This window comes from Idiotropiscis lumnitzeri, chromosome 11 (genome assembly GCF_059441095.1).
Source record: "Idiotropiscis lumnitzeri isolate Australia: NSW breed Sydney's pygmy pipehorse chromosome 11, RoL_Ilum_1.0, whole genome shotgun sequence".
Lineage (NCBI taxonomy): Eukaryota > Metazoa > Chordata > Actinopteri > Syngnathiformes > Syngnathidae > Idiotropiscis > Idiotropiscis lumnitzeri.
This window is the reverse complement of record NC_142401.1, coordinates 20,887,718-20,906,178: the sequence shown is the minus strand read 5'-3', so window position 1 is coordinate 20,906,178 and position 18,461 is coordinate 20,887,718. Positions and strand designations below refer to the sequence as shown.

At 42.4% G+C, this 18,461-nt stretch overlaps 17 non-coding genes across 17 annotated transcripts; all 17 read left to right on the top strand.

Annotated features, from left to right (window-relative positions):
- Window positions 1-6: 6 nt before the first annotated feature.
- LOC148328219 (5S ribosomal RNA) lies at window positions 7-125 on the top strand. The gene has a single exon (XR_015846054.1). It is a non-coding gene; the product is annotated as a 5S ribosomal RNA (ribosomal RNA).
- A 998-nt stretch (window positions 126-1,123) lies between these two features.
- On the top strand, window positions 1,124-1,242 carry LOC148328218 (5S ribosomal RNA). The gene has a single exon (XR_015846004.1). It is a non-coding gene; the product is annotated as a 5S ribosomal RNA (ribosomal RNA).
- Window positions 1,243-2,240: 998 nt separating this feature from the next.
- LOC148328217 (5S ribosomal RNA) lies at window positions 2,241-2,359 on the top strand. Its single transcript, XR_015846053.1, has one exon. It is a non-coding gene; the product is annotated as a 5S ribosomal RNA (ribosomal RNA).
- A 998-nt stretch (window positions 2,360-3,357) lies between these two features.
- LOC148328216 (5S ribosomal RNA) lies at window positions 3,358-3,476 on the top strand. The gene has a single exon (XR_015846052.1). It is a non-coding gene; the product is annotated as a 5S ribosomal RNA (ribosomal RNA).
- A 998-nt stretch (window positions 3,477-4,474) lies between these two features.
- On the top strand, window positions 4,475-4,593 carry LOC148328215 (5S ribosomal RNA). Its single transcript, XR_015846050.1, has one exon. It is a non-coding gene; the product is annotated as a 5S ribosomal RNA (ribosomal RNA).
- A 999-nt stretch (window positions 4,594-5,592) lies between these two features.
- On the top strand, window positions 5,593-5,711 carry LOC148328214 (5S ribosomal RNA). The gene has a single exon (XR_015846049.1). It is a non-coding gene; the product is annotated as a 5S ribosomal RNA (ribosomal RNA).
- A 998-nt stretch (window positions 5,712-6,709) lies between these two features.
- Window positions 6,710-6,828, top strand: LOC148328213 (5S ribosomal RNA). The gene has a single exon (XR_015845977.1). It is a non-coding gene; the product is annotated as a 5S ribosomal RNA (ribosomal RNA).
- A 998-nt stretch (window positions 6,829-7,826) lies between these two features.
- Window positions 7,827-7,945, top strand: LOC148328212 (5S ribosomal RNA). Its single transcript, XR_015846048.1, has one exon. It is a non-coding gene; the product is annotated as a 5S ribosomal RNA (ribosomal RNA).
- A 998-nt stretch (window positions 7,946-8,943) lies between these two features.
- LOC148328211 (5S ribosomal RNA) lies at window positions 8,944-9,062 on the top strand. Its single transcript, XR_015846047.1, has one exon. It is a non-coding gene; the product is annotated as a 5S ribosomal RNA (ribosomal RNA).
- A 998-nt stretch (window positions 9,063-10,060) lies between these two features.
- Window positions 10,061-10,179, top strand: LOC148328210 (5S ribosomal RNA). The gene has a single exon (XR_015846003.1). It is a non-coding gene; the product is annotated as a 5S ribosomal RNA (ribosomal RNA).
- Window positions 10,180-11,177: 998 nt separating this feature from the next.
- LOC148328209 (5S ribosomal RNA) lies at window positions 11,178-11,296 on the top strand. Its single transcript, XR_015846046.1, has one exon. It is a non-coding gene; the product is annotated as a 5S ribosomal RNA (ribosomal RNA).
- Window positions 11,297-12,294: 998 nt separating this feature from the next.
- LOC148328208 (5S ribosomal RNA) lies at window positions 12,295-12,413 on the top strand. The gene has a single exon (XR_015846045.1). It is a non-coding gene; the product is annotated as a 5S ribosomal RNA (ribosomal RNA).
- Window positions 12,414-13,411: 998 nt separating this feature from the next.
- LOC148328207 (5S ribosomal RNA) lies at window positions 13,412-13,530 on the top strand. Its single transcript, XR_015846002.1, has one exon. It is a non-coding gene; the product is annotated as a 5S ribosomal RNA (ribosomal RNA).
- A 998-nt stretch (window positions 13,531-14,528) lies between these two features.
- On the top strand, window positions 14,529-14,647 carry LOC148328206 (5S ribosomal RNA). The gene has a single exon (XR_015846044.1). It is a non-coding gene; the product is annotated as a 5S ribosomal RNA (ribosomal RNA).
- Window positions 14,648-15,645: 998 nt separating this feature from the next.
- Window positions 15,646-15,764, top strand: LOC148328205 (5S ribosomal RNA). Its single transcript, XR_015846043.1, has one exon. It is a non-coding gene; the product is annotated as a 5S ribosomal RNA (ribosomal RNA).
- Window positions 15,765-16,762: 998 nt separating this feature from the next.
- Window positions 16,763-16,881, top strand: LOC148328204 (5S ribosomal RNA). Its single transcript, XR_015846042.1, has one exon. It is a non-coding gene; the product is annotated as a 5S ribosomal RNA (ribosomal RNA).
- Window positions 16,882-17,880: 999 nt separating this feature from the next.
- LOC148328203 (5S ribosomal RNA) lies at window positions 17,881-17,999 on the top strand. The gene has a single exon (XR_015846001.1). It is a non-coding gene; the product is annotated as a 5S ribosomal RNA (ribosomal RNA).
- Window positions 18,000-18,461: the final 462 nt, after the last annotated feature.

Here is an 18,461-nt window from a genome sequence, read left to right as displayed (position 1 = left end):
ATTGTCGCTTACGGCCATACTACCCTGAGAACGCCCGATCTCGTCCGATCTCGGAAGCTAAGCAGGGTCGGGCCTGGTTAGTACTTGGATGGGAGACCGCCTGGGAATACCAGGTGCTGTAAGCTTTTGCACCGCAAAAAAAAATTAAAAACTTTGACAAATGTAAGCAAGTATGCGAGCTGCTTTTTTTATAAATTTCCACATATTCGCCTGACAGGCTGAGAGCACAAAATGCCAACATTCAGCGTCCCCTGCCTTTGGGTGTTGCTACAGTCTCGCCGTGGACGACTCGCAAATGCTTGTGGCAATTTGCAAATGCTTGTCTGGAGACTTGAGTGTGGCTCCGGAGCTCCACATTAAGACCAAAAGGGGACTCTCGTAGTCTACAGGTGTAGCAGACAGATGACCCGATCCGGTTGGGTTGGTGCAGTGAGTTTTACTAAATAAAAAGGTAATGAATCAATTTTAAAAAAATGGTGTTTACTGAATGCAATAAAGGGAAGTATAGTTAATGTGGCAATTAGCAGGTGTGGAGAAGCTTCATTCATTTTTTTTAGCTTCACTGGTTATATCATTGGTTCTTATTTTATTAGTTCCACTTTATTCTTCCATTTATTCCAATTTAATTTAAATAATGTCAAATAAATTGTACATGACCATGGGTGGATAGCAGTGAACGCCCCCCCATGTTATTGGTGGATATATTGGTGGTACGGGGCTGGAATAATATTAGTGCCCCCATGTGGTCCGAACGTGTAGCTACGGAGCCACACACAAGTCTCCTGACACGCATTTGCAAATCAGCACACGCATTTGCGAGTCGTCCGCGGCAGGACTGTAGCAAACGTCACCTGTAAGAACACAGCCAATCAAAAGGTCCCGTTTTTACAGGTCGCCCATCTACGGATTTTTGTCCGCATTTAACCATGTGTATGTGCCAACAAATCATTGTACACATTTGCTGATATTTGTCATATATCTGTGACTTCAATCATGCATTGTAGATTGTTGTTACACATTTGTGACTGTGGTTATAGTTTCAGATTCTTGTTACGTATTTTTGGATTGATTTGCCACAATAAAGACCACATGTATAAAAGGCAAAATTTTGAAAGAAATTGTCGCTTACGGCCATACTACCCTGAGAACGCCCGATCTCGTCCGATCTCGGAAGCTAAGCAGGGTCGGGCCTGGTTAGTACTTGGATGGGAGACCGCCTGGGAATACCAGGTGCTGTATGCTTTTGCACCGCAAAAAAAAATTAAAAACTTTGACAAATGTAAGCAAGTATGCGAGCTGCTTTTTTTATAAATTTCCACATATTCGCCTGACAGGCTGAGAGCACAAAATGCCAACATTCAGCGTCCCCTGCCTTTGGGTGTTGCTACAGTCTCGCCGTGGACGACTCGCAAATGCTTGTGGCAATTTGCAAATGCTTGTCTGGAGACTTGAGTGTGGCTCCGGAGCTCCACATTAAGACCAAAAGGGGACTCTCGTAGTCTACAGGTGTAGCAGACAGATGACCCGATCCGGTTGGGTTGGTGCAGTGAGTTTTACTAAATAAAAAGGTAATGAATCAATTTTTAAAAAATGGTGTTTACTGAATGCAATAAAGGGAAGTATAGTTAATGTGGCAATTAGCAGGTGTGGAGAAGCTTCATTCATTTTTTTTAGCTTCACTGGTTATATCATTGGTTCTTATTTTATTAGTTCCACTTTATTCTTCCATTTATTCCAATTTAATTTAAATAATGTCAAATAAATTGTACATGACCATGGGTGGATAGCAGTGAACGCCCCCCCATGTTATTGGTGTATATATTGGTGGTACGGGGCTGGAATAATATTAGTGCCCCCATGTGGTCCGAACGTGTAGCTACGGAGCCACACACAAGTCTCCTGACACGCATTTGCAAATCAGCACACGCATTTGCGAGTCGTCCGCGGCAGGACTGTAGCAAACGTCACCTGTAAGAACACAGCCAATCAAAAGGTCCCGTTTTTACAGGTCGCCCATCTACGGATTTTTGTCCGCATTTAACCATGTGTATGTGCCAACAAATCATTGTACACATTTGCTGATATTTGTCATATATCTGTGACTTCAATCATGCATTGTAGATTGTTGTTACACATTTGTGACTGTGGTTATAGTTTCAGATTCTTGTTACGTATTTTTGGATTGATTTGCCACAATAAAGACCACATGTATAAAAGGCAAAATTTTGAAAGAAATTGTCGCTTACGGCCATACTACCCTGAGAACGCCCGATCTCGTCCGATCTCGGAAGCTAAGCAGGGTCGGGCCTGGTTAGTACTTGGATGGGAGACCGCCTGGGAATACCAGGTGCTGTAAGCTTTTGCACCGCAAAAAAAAATTAAAAACTTTGACAAATGTAAGCAAGTATGCGAGCTGCTTTTTTTATAAATTTCCACATATTCGCCTGACAGGCTGAGAGCACAAAATGCCAACATTCAGCGTCCCCTGCCTTTGGGTGTTGCTACAGTCTCGCCGTGGACGACTCGCAAATGCTTGTGGCAATTTGCAAATGCTTGTCTGGAGACTTGAGTGTGGCTCCGGAGCTCCACATTAAGACCAAAAGGGGACTCTCGTAGTCTACAGGTGTAGCAGACAGATGACCCGATCCGGTTGGGTTGGTGCAGTGAGTTTTACTAAATAAAAAGGTAATGAATCAATTTTAAAAAAATGGTGTTTACTGAATGCAATAAAGGGAAGTATAGTTAATGTGGCAATTAGCAGGTGTGGAGAAGCTTCATTCATTTTTTTTAGCTTCACTGGTTATATCATTGGTTCTTATTTTATTAGTTCCACTTTATTCTTCCATTTATTCCAATTTAATTTAAATAATGTCAAATAAATTGTACATGACCATGGGTGGATAGCAGTGAACGCCCCCCCATGTTATTGGTGGATATATTGGTGGTACGGGGCTGGAATAATATTAGTGCCCCCATGTGGTCCGAACGTGTAGCTACGGAGCCACACACAAGTCTCCTGACACGCATTTGCAAATCAGCACACGCATTTGCGAGTCGTCCGCGGCAGGACTGTAGCAAACGTCACCTGTAAGAACACAGCCAATCAAAAGGTCCCGTTTTTACAGGTCGCCCATCTACGGATTTTTGTCCGCATTTAACCATGTGTATGTGCCAACAAATCATTGTACACATTTGCTGATATTTGTCATATATCTGTGACTTCAATCATGCATTGTAGATTGTTGTTACACATTTGTGACTGTGGTTATAGTTTCAGATTCTTGTTACGTATTTTTGGATTGATTTGCCACAATAAAGACCACATGTATAAAAGGCAAAATTTTGAAAGAAATTGTCGCTTACGGCCATACTACCCTGAGAACGCCCGATCTCGTCCGATCTCGGAAGCTAAGCAGGGTCGGGCCTGGTTAGTACTTGGATGGGAGACCGCCTGGGAATACCAGGTGCTGTAAGCTTTTGCACCGCAAAAAAAAATTAAAAACTTTGACAAATGTAAGCAAGTATGCGAGCTGCTTTTTTTATAAATTTCCACATATTCGCCTGACAGGCTGAGAGCACAAAATGCCAACATTCAGCGTCCCCTGCCTTTGGGTGTTGCTACAGTCTCGCCGTGGACGACTCGCAAATGCTTGTGGCAATTTGCAAATGCTTGTCTGGAGACTTGAGTGTGGCTCCGGAGCTCCACATTAAGACCAAAAGGGGACTCTCGTAGTCTACAGGTGTAGCAGACAGATGACCCGATCCGGTTGGGTTGGTGCAGTGAGTTTTACTAAATAAAAAGGTAATGAATCAATTTTAAAAAAATGGTGTTTACTGAATGCAATAAAGGGAAGTATAGTTAATGTGGCAATTAGCAGGTGTGGAGAAGCTTCATTCATTTTTTTTAGCTTCACTGGTTATATCATTGGTTCTTATTTTATTAGTTCCACTTTATTCTTCCATTTATTCCAATTTAATTTAAATAATGTCAAATAAATTGTACATGACCATGGGTGGATAGCAGTGAACGCCCCCCCATGTTATTGGTGGATATATTGGTGGTACGGGGCTGGAATAATATTAGTGCCCCCATGTGGTCCGAACGTGTAGCTACGGAGCCACACACAAGTCTCCTGACACGCATTTGCAAATCAGCACACGCATTTGCGAGTCGTCCGCGGCAGGACTGTAGCAAACGTCACCTGTAAGAACACAGCCAATCAAAAGGTCCCGTTTTTACAGGTCGCCCATCTACGGATTTTTGTCCGCATTTAACCATGTGTATGTGCCAACAAATCATTGTACACATTTGCTGATATTTGTCATATATCTGTGACTTCAATCATGCATTGTAGATTGTTGTTACACATTTGTGACTGTGGTTATAGTTTCAGATTCTTGTTACGTATTTTTGGATTGATTTGCCACAATAAAGACCACATGTATAAAAGGCAAAATTTTGAAAGAAATTGTCGCTTACGGCCATACTACCCTGAGAACGCCCGATCTCGTCCGATCTCGGAAGCTAAGCAGGGTCGGGCCTGGTTAGTACTTGGATGGGAGACCGCCTGGGAATACCAGGTGCTGTAAGCTTTTGCACCGCAAAAAAAAATTAAAAACTTTGACAAATGTAAGCAAGTATGCGAGCTGCTTTTTTTTATAAATTTCCACATATTCGCCTGACAGGCTGAGAGCACAAAATGCCAACATTCAGCGTCCCCTGCCTTTGGGTGTTGCTACAGTCTCGCCGTGGACGACTCGCAAATGCTTGTGGCAATTTGCAAATGCTTGTCTGGAGACTTGAGTGTGGCTCCGGAGCTCCACATTAAGACCAAAAGGGGACTCTCGTAGTCTACAGGTGTAGCAGACAGATGACCCGATCCGGTTGGGTTGGTGCAGTGAGTTTTACTAAATAAAAAGGTAATGAATCAATTTTAAAAAAATGGTGTTTACTGAATGCAATAAAGGGAAGTATAGTTAATGTGGCAATTAGCAGGTGTGGAGAAGCTTCATTCATTTTTTTTAGCTTCACTGGTTATATCATTGGTTCTTATTTTATTAGTTCCACTTTATTCTTCCATTTATTCCAATTTAATTTAAATAATGTCAAATAAATTGTACATGACCATGGGTGGATAGCAGTGAACGCCCCCCCATGTTATTGGTGGATATATTGGTGGTACGGGGCTGGAATAATATTAGTGCCCCCATGTGGTCCGAACGTGTAGCTACGGAGCCACACACAAGTCTCCTGACACGCATTTGCAAATCAGCACACGCATTTGCGAGTCGTCCGCGGCAGGACTGTAGCAAACGTCACCTGTAAGAACACAGCCAATCAAAAGGTCCCGTTTTTACAGGTCGCCCATCTACGGATTTTTGTCCGCATTTAACCATGTGTATGTGCCAACAAATCATTGTACACATTTGCTGATATTTGTCATATATCTGTGACTTCAATCATGCATTGTAGATTGTTGTTACACATTTGTGACTGTGGTTATAGTTTCAGATTCTTGTTACGTATTTTTGGATTGATTTGCCACAATAAAGACCACATGTATAAAAGGCAAAATTTTGAAAGAAATTGTCGCTTACGGCCATACTACCCTGAGAACGCCCGATCTCGTCCGATCTCGGAAGCTAAGCAGGGTCGGGCCTGGTTAGTACTTGGATGGGAGACCGCCTGGGAATACCAGGTGCTGTAAGCTTTTGCACCGCAAAAAAAAATTAAAAACTTTGACAAATGTAAGCAAGTATGCGAGCTGCTTTTTTTATAAATTTCCACATATTCGCCTGACAGGCTGAGAGCACAAAATGCCAACATTCAGCGTCCCCTGCCTTTGGGTGTTGCTACAGTCTCGCCGTGGACGACTCGCAAATGCTTGTGGCAATTTGCAAATGCTTGTCTGGAGACTTGAGTGTGGCTCCGGAGCTCCACATTAAGACCAAAAGGGGACTCTCGTAGTCTACAGGTGTAGCAGACAGATGACCCGATCCGGTTGGGTTGGTGCAGTGAGTTTTACTAAATAAAAAGGTAATGAATCAATTTTTAAAAAATGGTGTTTACTGAATGCAATAAAGGGAAGTATAGTTAATGTGGCAATTAGCAGGTGTGGAGAAGCTTCATTCATTTTTTTTAGCTTCACTGGTTATATCATTGGTTCTTATTTTATTAGTTCCACTTTATTCTTCCATTTATTCCAATTTAATTTAAATAATGTCAAATAAATTGTACATGACCATGGGTGGATAGCAGTGAACGCCCCCCCATGTTATTGGTGGATATATTGGTGGTACGGGGCTGGAATAATATTAGTGCCCCCATGTGGTCCGAACGTGTAGCTACGGAGCCACACACAAGTCTCCTGATACGCATTTGCAAATCAGCACACGCATTTGCGAGTCGTCCGCGGCAGGACTGTAGCAAACGTCACCTGTAAGAACACAGCCAATCAAAAGGTCCCGTTTTTACAGGTCGCCCATCTACGGATTTTTGTCCGCATTTAACCATGTGTATGTGCCAACAAATCATTGTACACATTTGCTGATATTTGTCATATATCTGTGACTTCAATCATGCATTGTAGATTGTTGTTACACATTTGTGACTGTGGTTATAGTTTCAGATTCTTGTTACGTATTTTTGGATTGATTTGCCACAATAAAGACCACATGTATAAAAGGCAAAATTTTGAAAGGAATTGTCGCTTACGGCCATACTACCCTGAGAACTCCCGATCTCGTCCGATCTCGGAAGCTAAGCAGGGTCGGGCCTGGTTAGTACTTGGATGGGAGACCGCCTGGGAATACCAGGTGCTGTAAGCTTTTGCACCGCAAAAAAAAATTAAAAACTTTGACAAATGTAAGCAAGTATGCGAGCTGCTTTTTTTATAAATTTCCACATATTCGCCTGACAGGCTGAGAGCACAAAATGCCAACATTCAGCGTCCCCTGCCTTTGGGTGTTGCTACAGTCTCGCCGTGGACGACTCGCAAATGCTTGTGGCAATTTGCAAATGCTTGTCTGGAGACTTGAGTGTGGCTCCGGAGCTCCACATTAAGACCAAAAGGGGACTCTCGTAGTCTACAGGTGTAGCAGACAGATGACCCGATCCGGTTGGGTTGGTGCAGTGAGTTTTACTAAATAAAAAGGTAATGAATCAATTTTAAAAAAATGGTGTTTACTGAATGCAATAAAGGGAAGTATAGTTAATGTGGCAATTAGCAGGTGTGGAGAAGCTTCATTCATTTTTTTTAGCTTCACTGGTTATATCATTGGTTCTTATTTTATTAGTTCCACTTTATTCTTCCATTTATTCCAATTTAATTTAAATAATGTCAAATAAATTGTACATGACCATGGGTGGATAGCAGTGAACGCCCCCCCATGTTATTGGTGTATATATTGGTGGTACGGGGCTGGAATAATATTAGTGCCCCCATGTGGTCCGAACGTGTAGCTACGGAGCCACACACAAGTCTCCTGACACGCATTTGCAAATCAGCACACGCATTTGCGAGTCGTCCGCGGCAGGACTGTAGCAAACGTCACCTGTAAGAACACAGCCAATCAAAAGGTCCCGTTTTTACAGGTCGCCCATCTACGGATTTTTGTCCGCATTTAACCATGTGTATGTGCCAACAAATCATTGTACACATTTGCTGATATTTGTCATATATCTGTGACTTCAATCATGCATTGTAGATTGTTGTTACACATTTGTGACTGTGGTTATAGTTTCAGATTCTTGTTACGTATTTTTGGATTGATTTGCCACAATAAAGACCACATGTATAAAAGGCAAAATTTTGAAAGAAATTGTCGCTTACGGCCATACTACCCTGAGAACGCCCGATCTCGTCCGATCTCGGAAGCTAAGCAGGGTCGGGCCTGGTTAGTACTTGGATGGGAGACCGCCTGGGAATACCAGGTGCTGTAAGCTTTTGCACCGCAAAAAAAAATTAAAAACTTTGACAAATGTAAGCAAGTATGCGAGCTGCTTTTTTTATAAATTTCCACATATTCGCCTGACAGGCTGAGAGCACAAAATGCCAACATTCAGCGTCCCCTGCCTTTGGGTGTTGCTACAGTCTCGCCGTGGACGACTCGCAAATGCTTGTGGCAATTTGCAAATGCTTGTCTGGAGACTTGAGTGTGGCTCCGGAGCTCCACATTAAGACCAAAAGGGGACTCTCGTAGTCTACAGGTGTAGCAGACAGATGACCCGATCCGGTTGGGTTGGTGCAGTGAGTTTTACTAAATAAAAAGGTAATGAATCAATTTTTAAAAAATGGTGTTTACTGAATGCAATAAAGGGAAGTATAGTTAATGTGGCAATTAGCAGGTGTGGAGAAGCTTCATTCATTTTTTTTAGCTTCACTGGTTATATCATTGGTTCTTATTTTATTAGTTCCACTTTATTCTTCCATTTATTCCAATTTAATTTAAATAATGTCAAATAAATTGTACATGACCATGGGTGGATAGCAGTGAACGCCCCCCCATGTTATTGGTGGATATATTGGTGGTACGGGGCTGGAATAATATTAGTGCCCCCATGTGGTCCGAACGTGTAGCTACGGAGCCACACACAAGTCTCCTGACACGCATTTGCAAATCAGCACACGCATTTGCGAGTCGTCCGCGGCAGGACTGTAGCAAACGTCACCTGTAAGAACACAGCCAATCAAAAGGTCCCGTTTTTACAGGTCGCCCATCTACGGATTTTTGTCCGCATTTAACCATGTGTATGTGCCAACAAATCATTGTACACATTTGCTGATATTTGTCATATATCTGTGACTTCAATCATGCATTGTAGATTGTTGTTACACATTTGTGACTGTGGTTATAGTTTCAGATTCTTGTTACGTATTTTTGGATTGATTTGCCACAATAAAGACCACATGTATAAAAGGCAAAATTTTGAAAGAAATTGTCGCTTACGGCCATACTACCCTGAGAACGCCCGATCTCGTCCGATCTCGGAAGCTAAGCAGGGTCGGGCCTGGTTAGTACTTGGATGGGAGACCGCCTGGGAATACCAGGTGCTGTAAGCTTTTGCACCGCAAAAAAAAATAAAAAACTTTGACAAATGTAAGCAAGTATGCGAGCTGCTTTTTTTATAAATTTCCACATATTCGCCTGACAGGCTGAGAGCACAAAATGCCAACATTCAGCGTCCCCTGCCTTTGGGTGTTGCTACAGTCTCGCCGTGGACGACTCGCAAATGCTTGTGGCAATTTGCAAATGCTTGTCTGGAGACTTGAGTGTGGCTCCGGAGCTCCACATTAAGACCAAAAGGGGACTCTCGTAGTCTACAGGTGTAGCAGACAGATGACCCGATCCGGTTGGGTTGGTGCAGTGAGTTTTACTAAATAAAAAGGTAATGAATCAATTTTAAAAAAATGGTGTTTACTGAATGCAATAAAGGGAAGTATAGTTAATGTGGCAATTAGCAGGTGTGGAGAAGCTTCATTCATTTTTTTTAGCTTCACTGGTTATATCATTGGTTCTTATTTTATTAGTTCCACTTTATTCTTCCATTTATTCCAATTTAATTTAAATAATGTCAAATAAATTGTACATGACCATGGGTGGATAGCAGTGAACGCCCCCCCATGTTATTGGTGGATATATTGGTGGTACGGGGCTGGAATAATATTAGTGCCCCCATGTGGTCCGAACGTGTAGCTACGGAGCCACACACAAGTCTCCTGACACGCATTTGCAAATCAGCACACGCATTTGCGAGTCGTCCGCGGCAGGACTGTAGCAAACGTCACCTGTAAGAACACAGCCAATCAAAAGGTCCCGTTTTTACAGGTCGCCCATCTACGGATTTTTGTCCGCATTTAACCATGTGTATGTGCCAACAAATCATTGTACACATTTGCTGATATTTGTCATATATCTGTGACTTCAATCATGCATTGTAGATTGTTGTTACACATTTGTGACTGTGGTTATAGTTTCAGATTCTTGTTACGTATTTTTGGATTGATTTGCCACAATAAAGACCACATGTATAAAAGGCAAAATTTTGAAAGAAATTGTCGCTTACGGCCATACTACCCTGAGAACGCCCGATCTCGTCCGATCTCGGAAGCTAAGCAGGGTCGGGCCTGGTTAGTACTTGGATGGGAGACCGCCTGGGAATACCAGGTGCTGTATGCTTTTGCACCGCAAAAAAAAATAAAAAACTTTGACAAATGTAAGCAAGTATGCGAGCTGCTTTTTTTATAAATTTCCACATATTCGCCTGACAGGCTGAGAGCACAAAATGCCAACATTCAGCGTCCCCTGCCTTTGGGTGTTGCTACAGTCTCGCCGTGGACGACTCGCAAATGCTTGTGGCAATTTGCAAATGCTTGTCTGGAGACTTGAGTGTGGCTCCGGAGCTCCACATTAAGACCAAAAGGGGACTCTCGTAGTCTACAGGTGTAGCAGACAGATGACCCGATCCGGTTGGGTTGGTGCAGTGAGTTTTACTAAATAAAAAGGTAATGAATCAATTTTTAAAAAATGGTGTTTACTGAATGCAATAAAGGGAAGTATAGTTAATGTGGCAATTAGCAGGTGTGGAGAAGCTTCATTCATTTTTTTTAGCTTCACTGGTTATATCATTGGTTCTTATTTTATTAGTTCCACTTTATTCTTCCATTTATTCCAATTTAATTTAAATAATGTCAAATAAATTGTACATGACCATGGGTGGATAGCAGTGAACGCCCCCCCATGTTATTGGTGGATATATTGGTGGTACGGGGCTGGAATAATATTAGTGCCCCCATGTGGTCCGAACGTGTAGCTACGGAGCCACACACAAGTCTCCTGACACGCATTTGCAAATCAGCACACGCATTTGCGAGTCGTCCGCGGCAGGACTGTAGCAAACGTCACCTGTAAGAACACAGCCAATCAAAAGGTCCCGTTTTTACAGGTCGCCCATCTACGGATTTTTGTCCGCATTTAACCATGTGTATGTGCCAACAAATCATTGTACACATTTGCTGATATTTGTCATATATCTGTGACTTCAATCATGCATTGTAGATTGTTGTTACACATTTGTGACTGTGGTTATAGTTTCAGATTCTTGTTACGTATTTTTGGATTGATTTGCCACAATAAAGACCACATGTATAAAAGGCAAAATTTTGAAAGAAATTGTCGCTTACGGCCATACTACCCTGAGAACGCCCGATCTCGTCCGATCTCGGAAGCTAAGCAGGGTCGGGCCTGGTTAGTACTTGGATGGGAGACCGCCTGGGAATACCAGGTGCTGTAAGCTTTTGCACCGCAAAAAAAAATTAAAAACTTTGACAAATGTAAGCAAGTATGCGAGCTGCTTTTTTTATAAATTTCCACATATTCGCCTGACAGGCTGAGAGCACAAAATGCCAACATTCAGCGTCCCCTGCCTTTGGGTGTTGCTACAGTCTCGCCGTGGACGACTCGCAAATGCTTGTGGCAATTTGCAAATGCTTGTCTGGAGACTTGAGTGTGGCTCCGGAGCTCCACATTAAGACCAAAAGGGGACTCTCGTAGTCTACAGGTGTAGCAGACAGATGACCCGATCCGGTTGGGTTGGTGCAGTGAGTTTTACTAAATAAAAAGGTAATGAATCAATTTTTAAAAAATGGTGTTTACTGAATGCAATAAAGGGAAGTATAGTTAATGTGGCAATTAGCAGGTGTGGAGAAGCTTCATTCATTTTTTTTAGCTTCACTGGTTATATCATTGGTTCTTATTTTATTAGTTCCACTTTATTCTTCCATTTATTCCAATTTAATTTAAATAATGTCAAATAAATTGTACATGACCATGGGTGGATAGCAGTGAACGCCCCCCCATGTTATTGGTGGATATATTGGTGGTACGGGGCTGGAATAATATTAGTGCCCCCATGTGGTCCGAACGTGTAGCTACGGAGCCACACACAAGTCTCCTGATACGCATTTGCAAATCAGCACACGCATTTGCGAGTCGTCCGCGGCAGGACTGTAGCAAACGTCACCTGTAAGAACACAGCCAATCAAAAGGTCCCGTTTTTACAGGTCGCCCATCTACGGATTTTTGTCCGCATTTAACCATGTGTATGTGCCAACAAATCATTGTACACATTTGCTGATATTTGTCATATATCTGTGACTTCAATCATGCATTGTAGATTGTTGTTACACATTTGTGACTGTGGTTATAGTTTCAGATTCTTGTTACGTATTTTTGGATTGATTTGCCACAATAAAGACCACATGTATAAAAGGCAAAATTTTGAAAGAAATTGTCGCTTACGGCCATACTACCCTGAGAACGCCCGATCTCGTCCGATCTCGGAAGCTAAGCAGGGTCGGGCCTGGTTAGTACTTGGATGGGAGACCGCCTGGGAATACCAGGTGCTGTAAGCTTTTGCACCGCAAAAAAAAATTAAAAACTTTGACAAATGTAAGCAAGTATGCGAGCTGCTTTTTTTATAAATTTCCACATATTCGCCTGACAGGCTGAGAGCACAAAATGCCAACATTCAGCGTCCCCTGCCTTTGGGTGTTGCTACAGTCTCGCCGTGGACGACTCGCAAATGCTTGTGGCAATTTGCAAATGCTTGTCTGGAGACTTGAGTGTGGCTCCGGAGCTCCACATTAAGACCAAAAGGGGACTCTCGTAGTCTACAGGTGTAGCAGACAGATGACCCGATCCGGTTGGGTTGGTGCAGTGAGTTTTACTAAATAAAAAGGTAATGAATCAATTTTTAAAAAATGGTGTTTACTGAATGCAATAAAGGGAAGTATAGTTAATGTGGCAATTAGCAGGTGTGGAGAAGCTTCATTCATTTTTTTTAGCTTCACTGGTTATATCATTGGTTCTTATTTTATTAGTTCCACTTTATTCTTCCATTTATTCCAATTTAATTTAAATAATGTCAAATAAATTGTACATGACCATGGGTGGATAGCAGTGAACGCCCCCCCATGTTATTGGTGGATATATTGGTGGTACGGGGCTGGAATAATATTAGTGCCCCCATGTGGTCCGAACGTGTAGCTACGGAGCCACACACAAGTCTCCTGACACGCATTTGCAAATCAGCACACGCATTTGCGAGTCGTCCGCGGCAGGACTGTAGCAAACGTCACCTGTAAGAACACAGCCAATCAAAAGGTCCCGTTTTTACAGGTCGCCCATCTACGGATTTTTGTCCGCATTTAACCATGTGTATGTGCCAACAAATCATTGTACACATTTGCTGATATTTGTCATATATCTGTGACTTCAATCATGCATTGTAGATTGTTGTTACACATTTGTGACTGTGGTTATAGTTTCAGATTCTTGTTACGTATTTTTGGATTGATTTGCCACAATAAAGACCACATGTATAAAAGGCAAAATTTTGAAAGAAATTGTCGCTTACGGCCATACTACCCTGAGAACGCCCGATCTCGTCCGATCTCGGAAGCTAAGCAGGGTCGGGCCTGGTTAGTACTTGGATGGGAGACCGCCTGGGAATACCAGGTGCTGTATGCTTTTGCACCGCAAAAAAAAATTAAAAACTTTGACAAATGTAAGCAAGTATGCGAGCTGCTTTTTTTATAAATTTCCACATATTCGCCTGACAGGCTGAGAGCACAAAATGCCAACATTCAGCGTCCCCTGCCTTTGGGTGTTGCTACAGTCTCGCCGTGGACGACTCGCAAATGCTTGTGGCAATTTGCAAATGCTTGTCTGGAGACTTGAGTGTGGCTCCGGAGCTCCACATTAAGACCAAAAGGGGACTCTCGTAGTCTACAGGTGTAGCAGACAGATGACCCGATCCGGTTGGGTTGGTGCAGTGAGTTTTACTAAATAAAAAGGTAATGAATCAATTTTTAAAAAATGGTGTTTACTGAATGCAATAAAGGGAAGTATAGTTAATGTGGCAATTAGCAGGTGTGGAGAAGCTTCATTCATTTTTTTTAGCTTCACTGGTTATATCATTGGTTCTTATTTTATTAGTTCCACTTTATTCTTCCATTTATTCCAATTTAATTTAAATAATGTCAAATAAATTGTACATGACCATGGGTGGATAGCAGTGAACGCCCCCCCATGTTATTGGTGTATATATTGGTGGTACGGGGCTGGAATAATATTAGTGCCCCCATGTGGTCCGAACGTGTAGCTACGGAGCCACACACAAGTCTCCTGACACGCATTTGCAAATCAGCACACGCATTTGCGAGTCGTCCGCGGCAGGACTGTAGCAAACGTCACCTGTAAGAACACAGCCAATCAAAAGGTCCCGTTTTTACAGGTCGCCCATCTACGGATTTTTGTCCGCATTTAACCATGTGTATGTGCCAACAAATCATTGTACACATTTGCTGATATTTGTCATATATCTGTGACTTCAATCATGCATTGTAGATTGTTGTTACACATTTGTGACTGTGGTTATAGTTTCAGATTCTTGTTACGTATTTTTGGATTGATTTGCCACAATAAAGACCACATGTATAAAAGGCAAAATTTTGAAAGAAATTGTCGCTTACGGCCATACTACCCTGAGAACGCCCGATCTCGTCCGATCTCGGAAGCTAAGCAGGGTCGGGCCTGGTTAGTACTTGGATGGGAGACCGCCTGGGAATACCAGGTGCTGTAAGCTTTTGCACCGCAAAAAAAAATTAAAAACTTTGACAAATGTAAGCAAGTATGCGAGCTGCTTTTTTTATAAATTTCCACATATTCGCCTGACAGGCTGAGAGCACAAAATGCCAACATTCAGCGTCCCCTGCCTTTGGGTGTTGCTACAGTCTCGCCGTGGACGACTCGCAAATGCTTGTGGCAATTTGCAAATGCTTGTCTGGAGACTTGAGTGTGGCTCCGGAGCTCCACATTAAGACCAAAAGGGGACTCTCGTAGTCTACAGGTGTAGCAGACAGATGACCCGATCCGGTTGGGTTGGTGCAGTGAGTTTTACTAAATAAAAAGGTAATGAATCAATTTTAAAAAAATGGTGTTTACTGAATGCAATAAAGGGAAGTATAGTTAATGTGGCAATTAGCAGGTGTGGAGAAGCTTCATTCATTTTTTTTAGCTTCACTGGTTATATCATTGGTTCTTATTTTATTAGTTCCACTTTATTCTTCCATTTATTCCAATTTAATTTAAATAATGTCAAATAAATTGTACATGACCATGGGTGGATAGCAGTGAACGCCCCCCCATGTTATTGGTGGATATATTGGTGGTACGGGGCTGGAATAATATTAGTGCCCCCATGTGGTCCGAACGTGTAGCTACGGAGCCACACACAAGTCTCCTGACACGCATTTGCAAATCAGCACACGCATTTGCGAGTCGTCCGCGGCAGGACTGTAGCAAACGTCACCTGTAAGAACACAGCCAATCAAAAGGTCCCGTTTTTACAGGTCGCCCATCTACGGATTTTTGTCCGCATTTAACCATGTGTATGTGCCAACAAATCATTGTACACATTTGCTGATATTTGTCATATATCTGTGACTTCAATCATGCATTGTAGATTGTTGTTACACATTTGTGACTGTGGTTATAGTTTCAGATTCTTGTTACGTATTTTTGGATTGATTTGCCACAATAAAGACCACATGTATAAAAGGCAAAATTTTGAAAGAAATTGTCGCTTACGGCCATACTACCCTGAGAACGCCCGATCTCGTCCGATCTCGGAAGCTAAGCAGGGTCGGGCCTGGTTAGTACTTGGATGGGAGACCGCCTGGGAATACCAGGTGCTGTAAGCTTTTGCACCGCAAAAAAAAATTAAAAACTTTGACAAATGTAAGCAAGTATGCGAGCTGCTTTTTTTATAAATTTCCACATATTCGCCTGACAGGCTGAGAGCACAAAATGCCAACATTCAGCGTCCCCTGCCTTTGGGTGTTGCTACAGTCTCGCCGTGGACGACTCGCAAATGCTTGTGGCAATTTGCAAATGCTTGTCTGGAGACTTGAGTGTGGCTCCGGAGCTCCACATTAAGACCAAAAGGGGACTCTCGTAGTCTACAGGTGTAGCAGACAGATGACCCGATCCGGTTGGGTTGGTGCAGTGAGTTTTACTAAATAAAAAGGTAATGAATCAATTTTAAAAAAATGGTGTTTACTGAATGCAATAAAGGGAAGTATAGTTAATGTGGCAATTAGCAGGTGTGGAGAAGCTTCATTCATTTTTTTTAGCTTCACTGGTTATATCATTGGTTCTTATTTTATTAGTTCCACTTTATTCTTCCATTTATTCCAATTTAATTTAAATAATGTCAAATAAATTGTACATGACCATGGGTGGATAGCAGTGAACGCCCCCCCATGTTATTGGTGGATATATTGGTGGTACGGGGCTGGAATAATATTAGTGCCCCCATGTGGTCCGAACGTGTAGCTACGGAGCCACACACAAGTCTCCTGACACGCATTTGCAAATCAGCACACGCATTTGCGAGTCGTCCGCGGCAGGACTGTAGCAAACGTCACCTGTAAGAACACAGCCAATCAAAAGGTCCCGTTTTTACAGGTCGCCCATCTACGGATTTTTGTCCGCATTTAACCATGTGTATGTGCCAACAAATCATTGTACACATTTGCTGATATTTGTCATATATCTGTGACTTCAATCATGCATTGTAGATTGTTGTTACACATTTGTGACTGTGGTTATAGTTTCAGATTCTTGTTACGTATTTTTGGATTGATTTGCCACAATAAAGACCACATGTATAAAAGGCAAAATTTTGAAAGAAATTGTCGCTTACGGCCATACTACCCTGAGAACGCCCGATCTCGTCCGATCTCGGAAGCTAAGCAGGGTCGGGCCTGGTTAGTACTTGGATGGGAGACCGCCTGGGAATACCAGGTGCTGTAAGCTTTTGCACCGCAAAAAAAAATTAAAAACTTTGACAAATGTAAGCAAGTATGCGAGCTGCTTTTTTTTATAAATTTCCACATATTCGCCTGACAGGCTGAGAGCACAAAATGCCAACATTCAGCGTCCCCTGCCTTTGGGTGTTGCTACAGTCTCGCCGTGGACGACTCGCAAATGCTTGTGGCAATTTGCAAATGCTTGTCTGGAGACTTGAGTGTGGCTCCGGAGCTCCACATTAAGACCAAAAGGGGACTCTCGTAGTCTACAGGTGTAGCAGACAGATGACCCGATCCGGTTGGGTTGGTGCAGTGAGTTTTACTAAATAAAAAGGTAATGAATCAATTTTAAAAAAATGGTGTTTACTGAATGCAATAAAGGGAAGTATAGTTAATGTGGCAATTAGCAGGTGTGGAGAAGCTTCATTCATTTTTTTTAGCTTCACTGGTTATATCATTGGTTCTTATTTTATTAGTTCCACTTTATTCTTCCATTTATTCCAATTTAATTTAAATAATGTCAAATAAATTGTACATGACCATGGGTGGATAGCAGTGAACGCCCCCCCATGTTATTGGTGGATATATTGGTGGTACGGGGCTGGAATAATATTAGTGCCCCCATGTGGTCCGAACGTGTAGCTACGGAGCCACACACAAGTCTCCTGACACGCATTTGCAAATCAGCACACGCATTTGCGAGTCGTCCGCGGCAGGACTGTAGCAAACGTCACCTGTAAGAACACAGCCAATCAAAAGGTCCCGTTTTTACAGGTCGCCCATCTACGGATTTTTGTCCGCATTTAACCATGTGTATGTGCCAACAAATCATTGTACACATTTGCTGATATTTGTCATATATCTGTGACTTCAATCATGCATTGTAGATTGTTGTTACACATTTGTGACTGTGGTTATAGTTTCAGATTCTTGTTACGTATTTTTGGATTGATTTGCCACAATAAAGACCACATGTATAAAAGGCAAAATTTTGAAAGAAATTGTCGCTTACGGCCATACTACCCTGAGAACGCCCGATCTCGTCCGATCTCGGAAGCTAAGCAGGGTCGGGCCTGGTTAGTACTTGGATGGGAGACCGCCTGGGAATACCAGGTGCTGTATGCTTTTGCACCGCAAAAAAAAATTAAAAACTTTGACAAATGTAAGCAAGTATGCGAGCTGCTTTTTTTATAAATTTCCACATATTCGCCTGACAGGCTGAGAGCACAAAATGCCAACATTCAGCGTCCCCTGCCTTTGGGTGTTGCTACAGTCTCGCCGTGGACGACTCGCAAATGCTTGTGGCAATTTGCAAATGCTTGTCTGGAGACTTGAGTGTGGCTCCGGAGCTCCACATTAAGACCAAAAGGGGACTCTCGTAGTCTACAGGTGTAGCAGACAGATGACCCGATCCGGTTGGGTTGGTGCAGTGAGTTTTACTAAATAAAAAGGTAATGAATCAATTTTTAAAAAATGGTGTTTACTGAATGCAATAAAGGGAAGTATAGTTAATGTGGCAATTAGCAGGTGTGGAGAAGCTTCATTCATTTTTTTTAGCTTCACTGGTTATATCATTGGTTCTTATTT